This window comes from Loxodonta africana, chromosome 5 (genome assembly GCF_030014295.1).
Source record: "Loxodonta africana isolate mLoxAfr1 chromosome 5, mLoxAfr1.hap2, whole genome shotgun sequence".
NCBI lineage: Eukaryota > Metazoa > Chordata > Mammalia > Proboscidea > Elephantidae > Loxodonta > Loxodonta africana.
The window spans coordinates 41,189,409-41,205,627 of NC_087346.1; the positions used below are offsets into that span (position 1 = coordinate 41,189,409).

A 16,219-nucleotide genomic window follows, 5' to 3' on the forward strand; every position below is an offset into this window, starting at 1 on the left:
TGCCTAGAATTAACAAATATTGAATGAATGGCTGGGAAGTCCCAGATTCCTTTCTGACTCCTAGGTATTTCCTAGGGCCAGGCTTTCCAACTGGAGATCATACAGGGGCTGTTCCGTTGACGGTATTAATAGGAAAATAATAATAATAATTAAATCAACATTTAACTATTCTTTAATCTTTAAAACAGTAGTTGGAGAGCAGTAGTGTGTATGGAAAGAACACTCATGGCAGTTGATGGTGATCAGATAAGCAGACTAATAACTGATTCAGTAGGTCTAGGGTGAGGCCTAGACTCAGGAAGCATCAAAAGATGGTAGAAAAAATACACAGTCACTATACCAAGAAGAGTTGGTCAACGTTCAGCCATTTCAGGAGGTAACATATGATCAGGAACTGATGGTACTGAAGGAAGAAGTACAAGCTGCACCGAAGGCATTGGTGAAAAACAAGGCTCCAGGAATTGACGAAATACCAATTGAAGAAACAGATGCACCTTTGAAAGGGCTCACTCATCTATGCCAAGAAATTTGGAAGACAGCTACCTGGCCAACCAACTGGAAGAAATCCATATTTATGCCTATTCCAAAGAAAAGTGATGTAACTGAATGCAGAAATTATTGAACAATATCATTAATATCACATGCAAGGAAAATTTTGCTGAAGATTGTTCAAAAGCAGCTGCAGCAGTATATCGACAGGGAACTGCCAGAAATTCAAGGCAAATTTAGAAGAGAACGTGGAACCAGGGATATTGCTGATGTCAGATAGCTCCTGGCTGAAAGCAGAGAATACAAGAAAGATGTTTACCTTTGCCTGTTCTGTCAGTAGAAACTGGTGATTGAAGACTCTGACAGGAATTCAGAATTCGAAGGAAATGAATTCACTCTCAACCCTTAAATGACTCACTAATGTCGTGTTTCGTCGGCAGAGTTGTTTGAAGGATTTGGTTAGGGTAGGGGGAAAAGGAAAAGAAAAGGGAATAGAATAAGATTGCATACAGAAGTGGCCTTTGGATACTTAATAAAATTCAGGCATAAGCCCACCACCTTACAATTTCAGTATTTGAAAGGTGTTTTGTGCCTTCCTCTGAAAAGCTAGGAGGTAGGAGAATGTGGCAAATCCTTTTTTTGGTATCTGTTATAATCTGAAAAATATCAAACATGCGTAAATAATTAACCTTCTTAAACCCAGACCGGGAAACCCTGGTTGCGTAGTGGTTAAGTGCTACGGTGGCTAACCAAAAGGTCAGCAGTTAAATCTGCCAGGTGCTCCGTGGAAACTCTGTGGGGCAGTTCTATTCTGCCCTGTACAGCTGCTATGAGTCGGAACGGACCCGATGGCAGTGGGTTTTTTTTTTTTTTTTTTGGTTATACCCAGACTGCTGCATTTACTTGGCAGGATCTTTTTTTTTTTTTTTTTTTTAAATAATTTTTATCGTGCTTTAAGTGTAAGTTTACAAATCAAGTCAGTCTCTCACACAAAAATTTACAGACACACTCCCAATTACTCTCCTCCTAATGAGACAGACTGCTCCCTCCCTCCGCTCTCTTTTCGTGTCCATTTCGCCAGCTTCTAACCCCCCTACCCTCTCATCTCCCCTCCAGGGAGGAGATGCCAATATAGTCTGAAGTGTCCACCTGATCCAAGAAGCTCACTCCTTACCAGCATCCCTCTCCAACCCATTGTCCAGTCCAACCCATGTCTAAAGAGTTGGCTTCGGGAATGACTCCTGTCCTGGGCCAACAGAAGGGCTGGGGGCCATGACCACCAGTGTTCTTCTAGTCTCACTCAGATCATTAAGTCTGGTCTTTTTATGAGAATCTGGGGTCTGCATCCCACTGCTTTCCTGCTCCCTCAGGGGTTCTCTGTTGTGTTGCCTGTTAGGGCAGTCGTCCGTTGTACCCAGGCACTATCTAGTTCTTCTGGTCTCAGGATGGTGTAGTCTCTGGTTCATGTGGCCCTTTCTGTCTCTTGGGCTCATAATTCACCTTGTGTCCTTGGTGTTCTACATTCCCCTTTGATCCAGGTGGGTTGAGACTCATTGATGCATCTTAGATGGCTGCTTGCTAGCATTTAAGACCCCAGACACCACTCTTCAAAGTGGGATGCAGAATGTTTTCTTAATAGATTTTATTATGCCAGTTGACTTAGATGGCCGCTGAAACCATGGTCCCCAAAACCCCGCCCCTGCTACACTTGCCTTTGAAGCATTCAGTTTATTCAGGAAACTTCTTTGCTTTTGGTTTAGTCCAGTTCTGCTGACCTCGCATGTATTGTGTATTGACTTTCCCTTCACCTAAAGTAGTTCTTATCTACTATCTAATTAGTGAATACCCCTCTCCCACCCTCCACCTCTCATAACCACAAAAGAGTGTTCTCTTCTCGGTTTAAACTATGTCTCAAGTTCTTATAATAGTGGTCTTATGCAGTATTTGCCCTTTTGCAACTGACTAATTTCACTCAGCATAATGCCTTCCAGGTTCCTCCATGTAATGAAATGTTTCACAGATTTCTCACCGTTCTTTATCGATGCGTAGTATTCCATTGTGTAAATATACCATAATTTGTTTATCCATTCATCTTTTAATGGGTACCTTGGTTGTTTCCATCTTTTTGCTATTGTAAACAGTGCTGGTTGTTTCCATCTTTTTGCTATTGTAAACAGTGCTGCAATAAACACGGGTGTGCATATATATCTGTTCGTGTTATTTCTCTAGGATGTATTCTGAAGAGTGAGATTGCCAGATCATATGGTAGCTCTGTTTTTAGCTTTTTAAGGAAGCGCCAAATCGATTTCCAAAGTGGTTGTACCATTTTACATTCCCACTAGCAGTGTATAAGTCTTCTCACCTCTCCACAGCCTCTCCAACTTTTATTATCTTGTGTTTTTTGGATTAATACCAGCCTTGTTGGAGTGAGATGGAATCTCATTGTAGGTTTAATTTGCATTTCTCTAATGGCTAATGATTGTGAACACGTCCTCATATATGTGTTAGCTACCTGAATGTCTTTAGTGAAGTGTATATTTGTATCTTTTGTCCATTTTTTAATTGGGTTATTTGTCTTTTTGCAGTTGAGTTTTTGCAGCATCATGTAGGTTTTAGAGATCAGGTGCTGATTGCAGATGTCATAGCTAAAAACTTTTTCCCAGTCTGTAGGTAGTATTTTTACTTTTTTGGTGAAGTCTTTGGATGAGCATAGGTGTTTGATTTTTAGGAGCTTCCAGTTATCTAGTTTTTCTTCTGCATAGTATAGTGTTTATGTCATGTATTATGGCTCCTAACATTGTCCCTATTTTTTCTTCCATGATCTTTATTGTTTTAGATTTTCTGTTTAGGTCTTTGATCCATTTTGAGCTTGTTTTTGTGCATGGTGTGAGGTATGGGTCTTGTTTCATTTTTTTGCAGATGGATATCCAGTTATGCCAGCACCATTTGTTAAAATGACTGTCTTTTCCCCATTTAACTGTTCTGGGGCCTTTGTCAAATATCAACTGCTCATATGTGGATGGATTTATATCTGGATTCTCAATTCTGTTCCATTGGTCCATGTATCTGTTGTTGTACCAGTACCAGGCTGTTTTGACTACTGTGGCGGTATAATAGGTTGTAAAATCAGGTAGAGTAAGGCCTCCCACTTTGTTCTTCCTCTTCGTAACGCCTTATTTATCTGGGGCCTCTTTCCCTTCCATATGAAGTTGGTGATTTGTTTCTTCATCTCATTAAAGAATGTCATTGCGATTTGGTTCGGAATTACATTAAATGTATAGAGCGCTTTTGGTAGAAAGACATTTTTATGATGTTAAGTCTTCCTATCCGCGAGCAAAGTATGTTCTTCCACTTATGTAAGTCTCTTTTGGTTATACCTTCCTGGTAAATTGTCCCTTTAATTATTATATAGTGTCCTTCCTTATCCTTTATGATGGATTTAACTTTAAAGTCTATTTTGTCAGAAATTAATATTGCTCCCCCGGATCTTTTTTGGTTGTTGTTTGCTTGATATATTTTTTTCCATCCTTTGAGTTTTAGTTTGTGTCTTTAAGTCTAAGGTGTGTCTCTTGTAGGTAGCATATAGATAGATCTTGTTTTTTAATCTGTTCTGCCACTCTCTTTCTCTTTATTGGCTCATTTAGTCCATTTACATTCAGTGTAATTATGGATAGGTATGCATTTAGTGCTGTCATTTTGATGTCTTTTTTTGTGTGTTGTTTACAGTTTCTTTTTCCCACTTAATTTTATGTGCTGAGTAGATTATATATTGTCCTGTCCTCATATTTCTTGTCATTGATTGTGTTTCTGCTGAGTCTCTATTTTTTTCTTGTATTTTATTTTGATGAGTAGGATATTTTGTCTCCTTTGTGGTTACCTTATTATTTACCCCTATTTTTCTAAATTTAAAGCTAACTTTTATTTCTTTGTATCGCCGTAGCTTCCTCTCCATATGGAAGGTGTATGATTACATTTCTTAGTCCCTCTTTATTATTTTAGTGTTGTCTTCTTTTATGTAATAACATCACTGTTACCCTGTTTTGGGCTTTTTTTTTTTTTTTTTAAATAATCTTTCTTTGCTTTTTTTGGACTTCCCTGTCTGGGTTGACTTCTGGTTGCTCTGCCCAGTGTTCTAGTCTTGGGTTGATACCTGATATTATTGATTTTCTAACCGAAGAACTCCCTTTAGTATTTCTTGTAGTTTTGGTTTGGTTTTTACAAATTCCTGAAACTTGTGTTTATCTGGAAATGTCTTAATTTCACCTTCATATTTAAGAGATAGTTTTGCTGGATATATGATTCTTGGCAGGCAATTTTTTTCTTCAATTTTTTAAATATGTCATCCCATTTCCTTCTTGCCTGCATGGTTTCTGCGGAGTCAAAACCCAAGTAGTCCGAGCTTATTCTTATTGGCTCTCCTTTTTAGGTGACTTTTCGTTTATCCCTTGCTGCTCTTATAATTCTGTTTATCTTTGGTTTTGGCAAGTTTGATTATAATATGTCTTGGTGACTTTCTTTTCAGATCTACCTTATGTGGAGTTCGAAGAGCATCTCGGATAGATACCTTGTCATCTTCCACAATATCAGGGAAGTTTTCTACCAACAAATATTCAACAAGTCTCTGTGTATTTTCTGTTATCCCTCCCTGTTCTAGTACTCTAATCACTTGTAGGTTATTTCTTTTGATACAGTCCCACATGATTCTTAACATTTCTTCATTTTTTAAAATTCTAGCGCCAAGTGATTTATCTTCGAGTTCGGAAATTGTGGCTTCTACTTGCTCAATTCTGCTCCTCTGACTTTCTATTGAGTTGTCTACTTCTGTATTTTTATTGTTAATCTTCTGAATTTCTGATTGCTGTCTGTCTATGGATTTTTCCAGCTTATTAAGTTTTTCATTATGTTGCTGAATAATCTTTCTAATTTCCTCAATTGCTTTATCTGTGTGTTCCTTGGCTTGTTCTGCGTATTGCTTCATTTCCTTCCTGATGTCTTGAAGGGTTCTTTATATTAATCTTTTGTATTCTGGCTCCAGTAATTCCAGGAATGCACTTTCATCTAGAAGATCCCTGGATTCTTTGTTTTGGGAGGTTGTTCAGGAGATCATTGTCTGCTTCTTTATGTGACTTGATATTGACTGATGTCTCCAAGCCGTCTATAGGTTTTTGTATTATTTTATGCTTGCTTACTGTGTCGTAGCTTCTTGCTTTGTTTTGTTTTAGTATACCCAAATGGGTTGCTTGAGTGAGCTAGCTTGATTATTTTCACCTTTGGAGCTCTGACGTCCTGTTCCCAGATGGCTAGAGCTGTTACCAGGTATATCAGTCTAGGAGCCCATTCACTCTTCTTTTATGAATTCAGCTCAGGTGTCCGTGTAGCTGTTCATCAAGTGTGTGGAACAGGCTCTGTCCTACAGTCTTAGAGGGGCAAGGGTGATTGGTGTATGTACCGGTATCTGATTGCAGCAAGGGGTCTCACTCTGAACAAGGCAGGGGGCTGAGAACTGACCCCCTAGTGTCTCTGAGGAAAGCACATCCCTGTTCCCTAGAGCGTGCAGGTGGGTGGGTTCTGCAGACGGACCATGGGCACCCAGAGTTTTTGGTTGTAAGGACTGGGAGGTACCAGTTATCCTTGGACCCCTGTCGTGGGTGTCTGGGTGACCTGAGTGAAGCTACCAGTTCTTAGGTCCCTGATGAGGGTAGGTGAGGACCTTGTTTAATGGGCAAAATAATGTCAAACATCAAACGGTCACCTCTCCACTGCACAGCTGAAGTGGTTGGAGTCTGCCAACAAGGGCCTATTCTCCTGAAATAGGCCCACCCAGGTCCATGCAGAAGGGGAAGCTGCTCGAAGTCCATGGACCGTTTATGCCTGCACAGGAGCTGCTTCTGCCCTGAGTTCCCCCGGTTAGTGGAGCTGGCAAATTATGTTTTCCCCCAACTGCAAATTTTTTTCTTCTCCAATTCTGGGAGGATGGCTCTAGGCGCTCAACAGGGGCTGTCTCAGGCCCAGGGAGTTCAGCTGCTGAAGCCCGCTTGGGGGTGGGGGTGGGGCATAGTAAAATATATGCAAGTACTTAGCTTTTGCCGAGAGCACTGTTCTTCTCAGGTTCCTCTCAGGTTCCGGAGGTATGAGTAGGCTGTGTGGCTGGCTGCTTCTCCCTGAGGAAACTGCGGCCGAACGCTAGTACAAGCCCGCTGCTGTGGCACCGGGAATAGTGCCTGAGGGCTCCCCGCGATTCAGGTCTGGTAACTCCTCTCCGCTTCTGAACGGTCCCTTTCTCCTGCTCCTCAGTTCGTTTTCTAAGCTTGCCTTTGAAGCTCAGGGCTCCCAGCTTGTCACAAATATACTCGTTTCACTTGTATTTTCGGGTCTTTGTTGTAAACAGTCCTCGCCGGAAGCGTATGTCTATTCCGCCATCTTGGCTCCGTCTCTTCGCAGAATCGTTTTTTTAGTGTAGGAGGGAAGAAACCATGAGGAAGCATCCTTTTCTAGTTATTCAAACCTGTTGAAAACCAAACCCATTGCCATTGAGTCCATTCTGACCCATAGCGAGCCTGAAGGAGAGAACAGAACTGCCCCATAAGGTTTCCAAGGCTGTAATCTTTGCCGAGGCGGTCTGCTACATCTTTCTTCTGTAGAGCAGCTGGTGGGTTTGAACTGCTGACCTATTGGTTAGCAGCCAAGCACTTTAGCTGCTGTGCCACCAGGGCTCCTTAGTGATTAAAACAGTCTCTGTTTATTCTGTATTTTCCCACACCCACGTCTTCAGCAGTTTATAGTTTGTCAGATAATTGCTTTTACACATTTTACTCAAATCAGAAAAGCAGAAGATAGTTTACAGGGCCAAAAAGAATTAGAATTCATAAGATGCATGTTTCTTTTTGCCCAAGAACAAAGTAACTTAGAAAAATTCCAAAACAAAGTTACCAAGTTAAACAGGTTCTGGAGTATAGGCAGGAGAACTTGGGTGTCTGCTGACCTGAGGGAAGAGGAGGCGCTGAAATCCTGTTTTTTTGTTTAAGTTCTTGGAAACGTAGAGCTGGTAAGTTTGCTTCATCAATTTATTGAAAGGAAATGGGATATAAGGTCCCTTTTACTGTTTTTCATAAGTGATTATTGAACATATTAAGTATAATTTTATTGGAAATTCATCTTTTAATGAGATGGTTTGGTTGGGGGGTTGACTTTTGTGGTACATCTTTTAAAAGAATTGTCACATTTTCTATGGTTTCGGAGAATTTTGAACCTGAGGGCAGTGAGCCACATTGTTGTTGTTAGGTGCCATTGAGTTGGTTCTGACTAGTAGGAACCCTGTGTACAGCAGAACGAAACACTGCCTGTCCTGTGCCATCCTCACAGTCGTTGCTATGTTCGAGCCCATTGTCGCAGCCACTGTGTCAATCCATCTCATTGAGGGTCTTCTTTTTTGCTGACCTACTTTACCAAGCACGATGTCCTTCTCCAGGGACTGGCATTTACTGATAACATGTCCAAAGTATGTGAGGCGAAGTCTCGCCATCCTTGATTCTAAGAAACATTCTGGCTGTATTTCTTCCAAGACAGAATTGTTCTGTTTTTTGGCAGCCCATGGTATATTTAATATTCTACATCAGCAGTGTAGTTCAGGGGCATCAGTTCTTTAATCTCCCTTGTTCATTGTCCAGCTTTCACATGCACATGAGACAATTGAAGACACCATGGCTTGGATCAGGTGCACCTTAGTTCTCAAAGTGACATCTTTGCTTTTTAACACTTTAAAGAGGTCTTTTGCTGCGGATTTGCTCAGCACAATATATCGTTTGATTTCTTGACTGAGGCTTCTGTAGAGGGTTAATTGTGGATTCAAGTAAAATGAAATCCTTGACAACTTCAGTCTTTTCTCCTTTTATCATGGTGTTGCTTATTGGTCCAGTTGTGAGGATTTTTGTTTTCTTTATGTTGAGATGTGATCCATACCGAAGGCTGTGGTCTTTGATCTTCATCAGTAAGGCTTCAAGTCTTCTTCGTTTTCAGCAAGCAAGGTTGTGTTATCTGCATATTGCAGGCTGTTATTGAGTCTTCCTCCAATCCTTATGCTGTGTTCTTCTTAATATAGTTCAGCTTCTCAGATTATTTGTTCAGCATACAGATGTAATACGTATAGTGAAAGGATGCAACCCTGACACATACCTTTCCTGATTTTAAGCTATGCAGTATACCCTTGTTTTGATCAAATGACTGCTTGTTGGCCTATGTCCACATTCCTCATGAGCACTATTAAGTGCTCTTAGAATTCACATTTTTCACAATGTTATCTATAATTTGTTATGATCCACACAGTTAAATGCCTTTGCATAGACAATAAAACACAGGCAAACGTCTTTTAGTATTTTCTGCTTTCAGCCATGATCCATCTGACATCAGCAATGATATCCCTCATTCCACATCCTCTTCTGAACTGGTTCCCTGCTGATGTACTGCTGCAACCAGTTTTGAATTATCTTCAGCAAAATTTTACTTGCTTGTGATATTGTTTGATAATCTCTGCATTCTGTTGGATCATCTTTCTCTGGAATGGGCATAAATGTGGATCTCTTCCAATTGGTTGGCCAGGTAGCTGTCTTCCAAATTTCTTGGCATAGACAAGTGAGGGTTTCCAATGTTGGTTCCATTTGTTTTAATATCTCAGTTGGAAATCCATCAGTTCCTGGAGCCTTTTTTTCCTGCCTGTGCCTTCAGTGCAACGTGGCTTTTTTTTTCAATATCATTGGTTCTTGATTATATGCTGCCTCCTGAAATGGTTGAACCATACCAGAAAACCAAACCTGTTTCTGTTGAGTGGATTCTGACTCATAGTGACCCTGTAGGACAGAGTAGTACTGCTGTGTAGTGTTTCCAAGGAATGGCTGGTGGATTCAGACTGCCGACGTTTTGTTTAATAGCCGAGATCTTAACCACTGTGCCATGAGCGCTCCTAATGAGCCATAAAACCAACGTGTGAGAGATGCCTTTCTCCTTCGTAGTAGGTGAGGATTGTAAAGGGACAGATGGGAAAAGAGATCCTTAACCTCAGTATCTTCTCAGGCAGATGAGCTTTAGGAAAGAGTACATATGAAAGTTGAATATCTGATGTAAATTGGTTCCTTAAAAAATATCCGTGCTTATGTACTTGCAAGGGTACTTGTTCCCCATTTTGAAGACCTTTTGACCAAACCACAAACCAGGTTGCATCTGTCTCTGACTATTCCATGCTTGCACCTGTGTCATGTACTGTTGAAAAAACATTTGATTGAGTCAGAGTTAAATTATTAATAACATTCATTTAATATTTAACACTGACCATGGCTGGAGAAAAATAGTCATGCCAACTGCTCTTGGTTTACATTTATGGTCACTGACTTCCGTTTAGTTGTTGAGGCTGTCCAGCAGTCATTCTGCATTTTCCTTGTGCATTCACTTTCCCACTTTTCTTTGTGCTTGCTGTTCCCTCTTATCTGAAATGTGTTTCTCCAGAGATCAGCAAAAGTCTAAATGCCCTCTTTGGTGAAGCCTTTCCTAGCCACTCTGTCCACATTTTCAACCTCTCTCTGCCTCTGATACTTCTTAACACCATTCTTTGCTTTATTTATATTTCCTGCTTTGACACTTATTACTACTGTCTAACTTATTCATTTTTCTTGGTGTTTCCTTTTTTATTGTCTCACTAATCTCAAACTAACATTGCACAAGCATCACTTGGAGTGTTTGTTAAAATACACACTGTTATGTTACACCCCAGAGTTTCTGATTCGGTAGGTCTGGGGTACAAAAACTGTAATCTGTTGCCATGGAATTGATTCCTACTCATAGGGATTCCTACTCATAGTGACCCTATAGGACAGGTAGAACTGTCCCATAGAGCTTACAAGGATCGGCTGGTGGATTCGAACTGCTGACCTTTTGTTTAGCAGTCTGAGCTCTTAACCACTGCACCACCAGGTACAACCTGAGAATTTGCATTTCTTAACAGGGCCTAGGAGATGCTGAAGTTGCTGGTCATGGGCTACACCTTGAGTATCACTGCAGTAGGATACAAGCTCCATGAGGACAGTGATTTATATCTGTACTCTTGTTTCATAAGCACCTAGAAGAGTGTCAAACATGTAGTATGCAGTAAATATTTTTGAATGAATGAATGAATAAATCATGAATACCACTGCCTTGACACATAAAAATGATAAGAAATATCAGTTACAAACATCCTGTCAAAAGAATGCTTACACCTATTTTATCAAGATATAGCTTGTTGAAAATCATCTAAATTATGTTTTTGCACCATAAAAAGAAAAAATAGAGCTGTGTAATTTTTTTTTTGAGAAAATAGCCTTTCTTGAGATGTACATCTTATATCTTTCAATTTACCCTTTCGAAGTGTACAATTCAGTGGTTTCTAGTTTATTCACAGAGTGGTACAACCATTACCACAGTCAACTTTAGAATATTTTCATCACCTCCAAAAAGAAATCCCATACCCATTAGCAATCACTCCCCATTTCCCCACAACTGCGGAGCCCTGGGCAGCCATTAATCTGCTTTTAGTCTCTATAGATTTCTTTATTCTGTACCTTTAATATAAACGGAATTATACAATGTGTGGGCTTTTGTGACTGACCTCTTTCTCTTACCATAATGTTTTTGAGGTTCATCCATGTTGTAGCATGTATTAGTACTTCATTGCTTTTTATTGCCAAATAGCATTTCATTGTATGAATATAACACATTTTGTTTATCTATTGATGAACAACTTGGTTGTTTCTACTCTATGGCTGTTATGAATAATGCTGCTATGAGTATAGTAGGTATACTAGTTTTTATGTGGGTATATACCCAGGAGTAGAATTGTATGATCATATGGTAATTCTGTTTTTAATACTTTGAGGAACTGCTGTTTTCCAAAGTGCCTGTACTGTTTTACATTCCTATCAGCAATATTTCAGTCCCTGGGTGGCACAAATAGTTTGCACTCCACTATTAACCTAATGTGGAGCGCTGCTGGCGCAGTGGTTAAGAGTTCAGCTGGTGAGCAAGAAAGATCAGCTGTTGGAGTCTACCAACTGCCCCTGGGAAACCCTATGGGATAGTTCTGTGCTGTCCTATAGGGTTGTCGTGAGTTGGAATTGACTCGATGATTAACCTAAAGGTTCGCAGTTCAAACTCACCCAGCGGTGCTGTGGAAGAAAGCCTTGGTGAGCTGCTTCTGTAAAGATTACAGCCAAGAAAACCCTATAGAACAGTTCTATTCTGTAACACATGGGGTTGCCATGAGTTGGATTTGACTCCGCAGCAATGGTTTTTGTTTTTATCAGTAATACGTGAGGATTACAGTTACTCCATAGCCTCACCAATACTTGTTATCATCTGTCTTTTTGATTACAGCTATCCTAGTGGATGTGAGGAAACCCTGGTGGCATGGTGGTTAAGTGCTACAGCAGCTAACCAAAGGGTTGGCAGTCCGAATCCTCCAGGTGGCCCTTGGAAGCCCTATGGGGCAGTTCTACTCTGTTCTGTAGGGTTGCTATGAGTCTGAACTGACTAGACGGCACTGGGTTTGGCCTTTTTTTTTTTAGTGGATGTGAAGTCCTATCTCATTGTGGTTTTGATTTGCATTTCCCTGATGACTAATGATGTCGAATATCTTTTCATGTGCTTACCGGTCATTTGTATAGCTTCTTTGGAGAAATATCTATTGAGATTCTCTGAGGCCTATGTAATTTTATGCCCTTTTTGTTTAAGAAGAAGAAAACTTCGGAGAACTAAGAAGTTATACCCAGCCTGTTCCACTTTTGTTGCAAAAGCAGCCATTTTGTGATGCTGGCACACCCTTTATTCACCGTGGGTAAGTGCTTCAGCTGCTAACCTGAAGGTTGGCAGTTTGAATCCACCAGCTGCTCCTTGGAAACCCTATGGGGCAGTTTTACTCTGTCCTGTAGGGTTGTCATGAATCGACCCAAAGGCAATGGGTTTAGTTTTTTACTCAAGTGCCACTTCCTCAGAGAAGTCTTTCTTGCTTATCTTATTTGAAGAGGCACTCATCTTCTATCTCTCTTTCCTTTCTTACTGAGCTTTATTTTTCTACAGTGCACTCCTCACTGTCCGACATTATAATTGTTATGTTTTTATTGGTTTCCTCCCCAGTGGAATGTAAATTCATGAGGGTAGAGACTTCGTTTTGTTCATTGCTTGGCACACCAGTAGGACCTCAGTTTATATTAGTGGAATGAATAATTGAATGAATTAATGAATGTGTGAAAAGACTGGGTTCTGGAGTCCACCACTTACTAGACTAGCTGTCTTGGGCAAGTTGTATAACTTTTCACAGGCTTAATATTGTCATCCGTAAAACCACAGTAGTAACAGCACCTGTGTCATTGGGTTGCTGTGAGGATGAAATTAATTGGTGTATGTAAAGCACTAAACACTGTGCCAGCTACATGATGGGATAAATAAAGAGCTAGCTGTTAGTTTATCTTTTTCCTTGTATTGGGCACATTACATAGGGTAATGAACTGTATGTGCATAAGAAATGTTTATTTTTTTATTGTACTTTAAGTGAAAGGTTACAGCTCAAGTTAGTTTCTCATACAAAAATTTATACATACATTGTTATGTGACCCTAGTTGTTATCCCTGTAATATGTCAGCACACTCCTCCTTTTCACCCCAGATTTCTCATGTCCGTTAAACCGGCTCCTGTCCCTCTCTACTTGCGCATTTTGCCTCCAGACGGGAGCTGCCATTTAGCCTTCTGTATCTACTTGAACTAAGAAGCACAGTCTCCATGAGTATCATTTTATGCCTTATAGTCTGGTCTATTCTTTGTCTGAAGAGTTGGCTTAGGGAACGGTTTTAGTTCTGGGTTAACAGAGAGTTCCAGGGCCATGTCCTCCTGGGGTTCCTCCAGTCTCAGTCAGACTTTTAACTAGGGTTTGAGTTCTGCACCCACTTTTCAGGAACTCTCTGCTGAGTTCCCTGTCAGGGCAGTCATTGGTGATAGCTGGGCAGGCTGATGCAGTCTCTCGTTTATGTGGCCATTTTTGTTTCTTGAGCTGAAATTTTCCTTGTGTCTTCAGTGTTTTTCATTCTTCTCCGCTTCAGGTGGATTGAGACCAGTTGATGCAACTTAGATGGCCACCCGCTAGCTTTTAAGACCCCAGATGCCACTCACCAAAGTGGGATGCAGAACATTCTCTTAATAAACTGTGTTATACCAGTTGACCTAGATGTCTCCTGAAACTATGGTCCCCAGACCCCTGCCCCTGCTACTCTGTCCCTCGAAGTGATTGGTTGTATTCAGGAAACGTCTTGGGTTTTGGTTTAGTCCAGTTCATCTGACTTCCCCTGTATCGTGTGTTGTCCTTCCATCACCTAAGAATTCTTGTCTACTCTCTAGTTAGTTAATACCCTCTCTATCCCTCCCTACCCTCGTAAGCATCAAAAGAATGTTTTCTTCTGTATTTAAACCTTTTCTTGAGTTCTTATAATAGTGCTTTCATACAACATTTGTCCTTTGCAACTAATTTCACTCAGCATAATGGGTTCCAGATTCCTCTGTGTTACGAGATGTTTCCTGGATTCATCATTGTTTTTTTTATCGTTGCATAGTATTCCACTGTGTGAATATACCATAATTTGTTTATCCATCTGTCCATTGATAGGCACCCAGGTTGTTTCCATGTTTTTGCTATTGTGAACAGTACTGGAATGATCATGGGTGTGCATGTATCTATTTGTGTGAGGGCTGTTATTTCTCTAGGATATATTCTAAGGAGTGAGATTGCTGGATCATATGGTAGTTCCATTTCTAGCTTTTTAAGGAAACACCAAATCGATTTCCAGAGTGTTTATATACCATTTTACATCACCACCAGCAGTCAGGACAAGGCCAGGGGCTGACTGTGGAACATATCACCAATTGCTCATATGCAAGTTCAAGCTGAAACTGAAGAAAATTAGAACAAGTCAGTGAGAGCCAAAGTACGACCCTGAGTATATGCCACCTGAATTTAGAGATCATCTCAGGAATAGATTTGATGCATTGAACACTAATGACCGAAGGCCAGATAAGTTGTGGAATGACATCAAGGGCATCATACATAAAGAAAGCAAGAGGTCATTAAAAGGCAGGAAAAAAGAAAAGACCAGAATGGGTGCCAGAAGAGACTCTGAAACTTGCTCTTGAATGTTGAGCAGCTAAAGTTAAAGGAAGAAATGATGAAGTAAAAGAACTGAACAGAAGATTTCAAAGGGTTGTCTCAGGAAGACAAGGTAAAGTATTATAAAGACATGTGTGAAGACCTGGAGATAGAAAACCAAAAGGGAAGAACACACTCTGCATTTCTCAAGCTGAAAGGAGCTGAAGAAAAAATTCAAGCCTCGAGTTACAATAGAGAAGGATTCTATGGAGAAAATATTAAACTATGCAGGAAGCGTCAAAGAAGATAGAAGGAACACAGAGTCATTATAGCAAAAAGAATTGGTCGATGTTCAACCATTTCAAGAGATAGCATATGATCAGGAACTGATGTTACTGAAGGAAGAAGTCCTAAGCTGCTCTGAAGGCTGAAGGCATTGGCAAAAAACAAGTCCCCAGGAAAATTGATGGAATGCCAATTGAGGTGTTTCAGCAAAGGGATGCAGTGCTGGAAGTGCTCACTCTTCTTTGCAAGACATTTGGAAGACAGCTACCTGGCCAACCAGCCAGAAGAGGTCCATATTTACGCCTATTCCCAAGAAAGGTGATCCTACCGAATGTGGAAATTATCGAACAATATCATTAATATCACATGCAGGCAAAATTTATTGAAGATCATTCAAAAGCAGCTGCAGCAGTATATTGACAGGGAACTGCCAGAAATTCAGGCCGGATTCAGAAGAGGACGTGGAACCAGGGATATCATTGCGGATGTCAGATGGATCCTGGCTGAAAGCAGAGAATACCAGAAGGATGTATACCTGTGTTTTATTGACTATGCAAAGTCATTCGACTGTGTGGATTATAACAAATTATGGATAACATTGCGAAGAATGGGAATTCCAGAACACTTAATTGTGCTCATAGATCAAGAGGCAGTTGTTGGGACAGAACAAGGGTATACTGCATGGTTTAAAGTCAGGAAAGGTGTGTGTCAGGGTCATATCCTTTCACCATACCTATTCAATCTGTATGCTGAGCAAATAATCCAGGAAGGTGGACTATATGAAGAAGAATGCGACATCAGGATTGGAGGGAAGACTCATTAACAACCTGTGTTATGCAGATGACACAACCTTCCTTGATGAAAGTGAAGAGGACTTGAAACACTTACTGATGGAGATCAAAGACCATAGCCTTCAGTATGGATTACACCTCAACATAAAGAAAACAAAAATTCTTAGGACTGTACCGATAAGTAACATCATGAAAAACAGAGAAAAGATTGAACTTGTCAAAGATTTCATTATACTTGGAACCTCAGTCAACACCCATGGAAGCAGCAGTGAAGAAATCAAAAGACGCATTGTATTGGGCAGATCTGCTGCAAAGGACCTCTTTAAAGTGTTGAAAAGAAAAGATGTCACCTTGAAGACTAAGGTGCGCCTGATCCAAGCCATGGTATTTTCAATTGCATCATATGCATGTGAAAGCTGGACAATGAATAAGGAAGATGGAAGAACTGATGCCTTTGAAATGGGGTGTTGCATACCATGGACTGCCAAAAGAACGAACAAAT

General features: G+C 40.5%; 1 protein-coding gene across 7 annotated transcripts in view; it reads left to right on the forward strand.

The window, feature by feature from the left end:
• PAPSS1 (3'-phosphoadenosine 5'-phosphosulfate synthase 1) overlaps nucleotides 1–16,219 on the forward strand; it is a 321,125-nt gene that overhangs the window by 25,616 nt on the left and 279,290 nt on the right. The window contains exon 2 of one of the 7 annotated variants that reach the window (XM_023548559.2): nucleotides 12,244–12,346. The exons of 5 other annotated variants lie outside the window; for them this stretch is intronic. The gene's annotated coding sequence lies outside the window, so the exon portion shown is untranslated. The remainder of the gene's footprint in view (nucleotides 1–12,243; nucleotides 12,347–16,219) is intronic. One more of the 7 variants, XM_023548560.2, reaches the window with a different exon arrangement.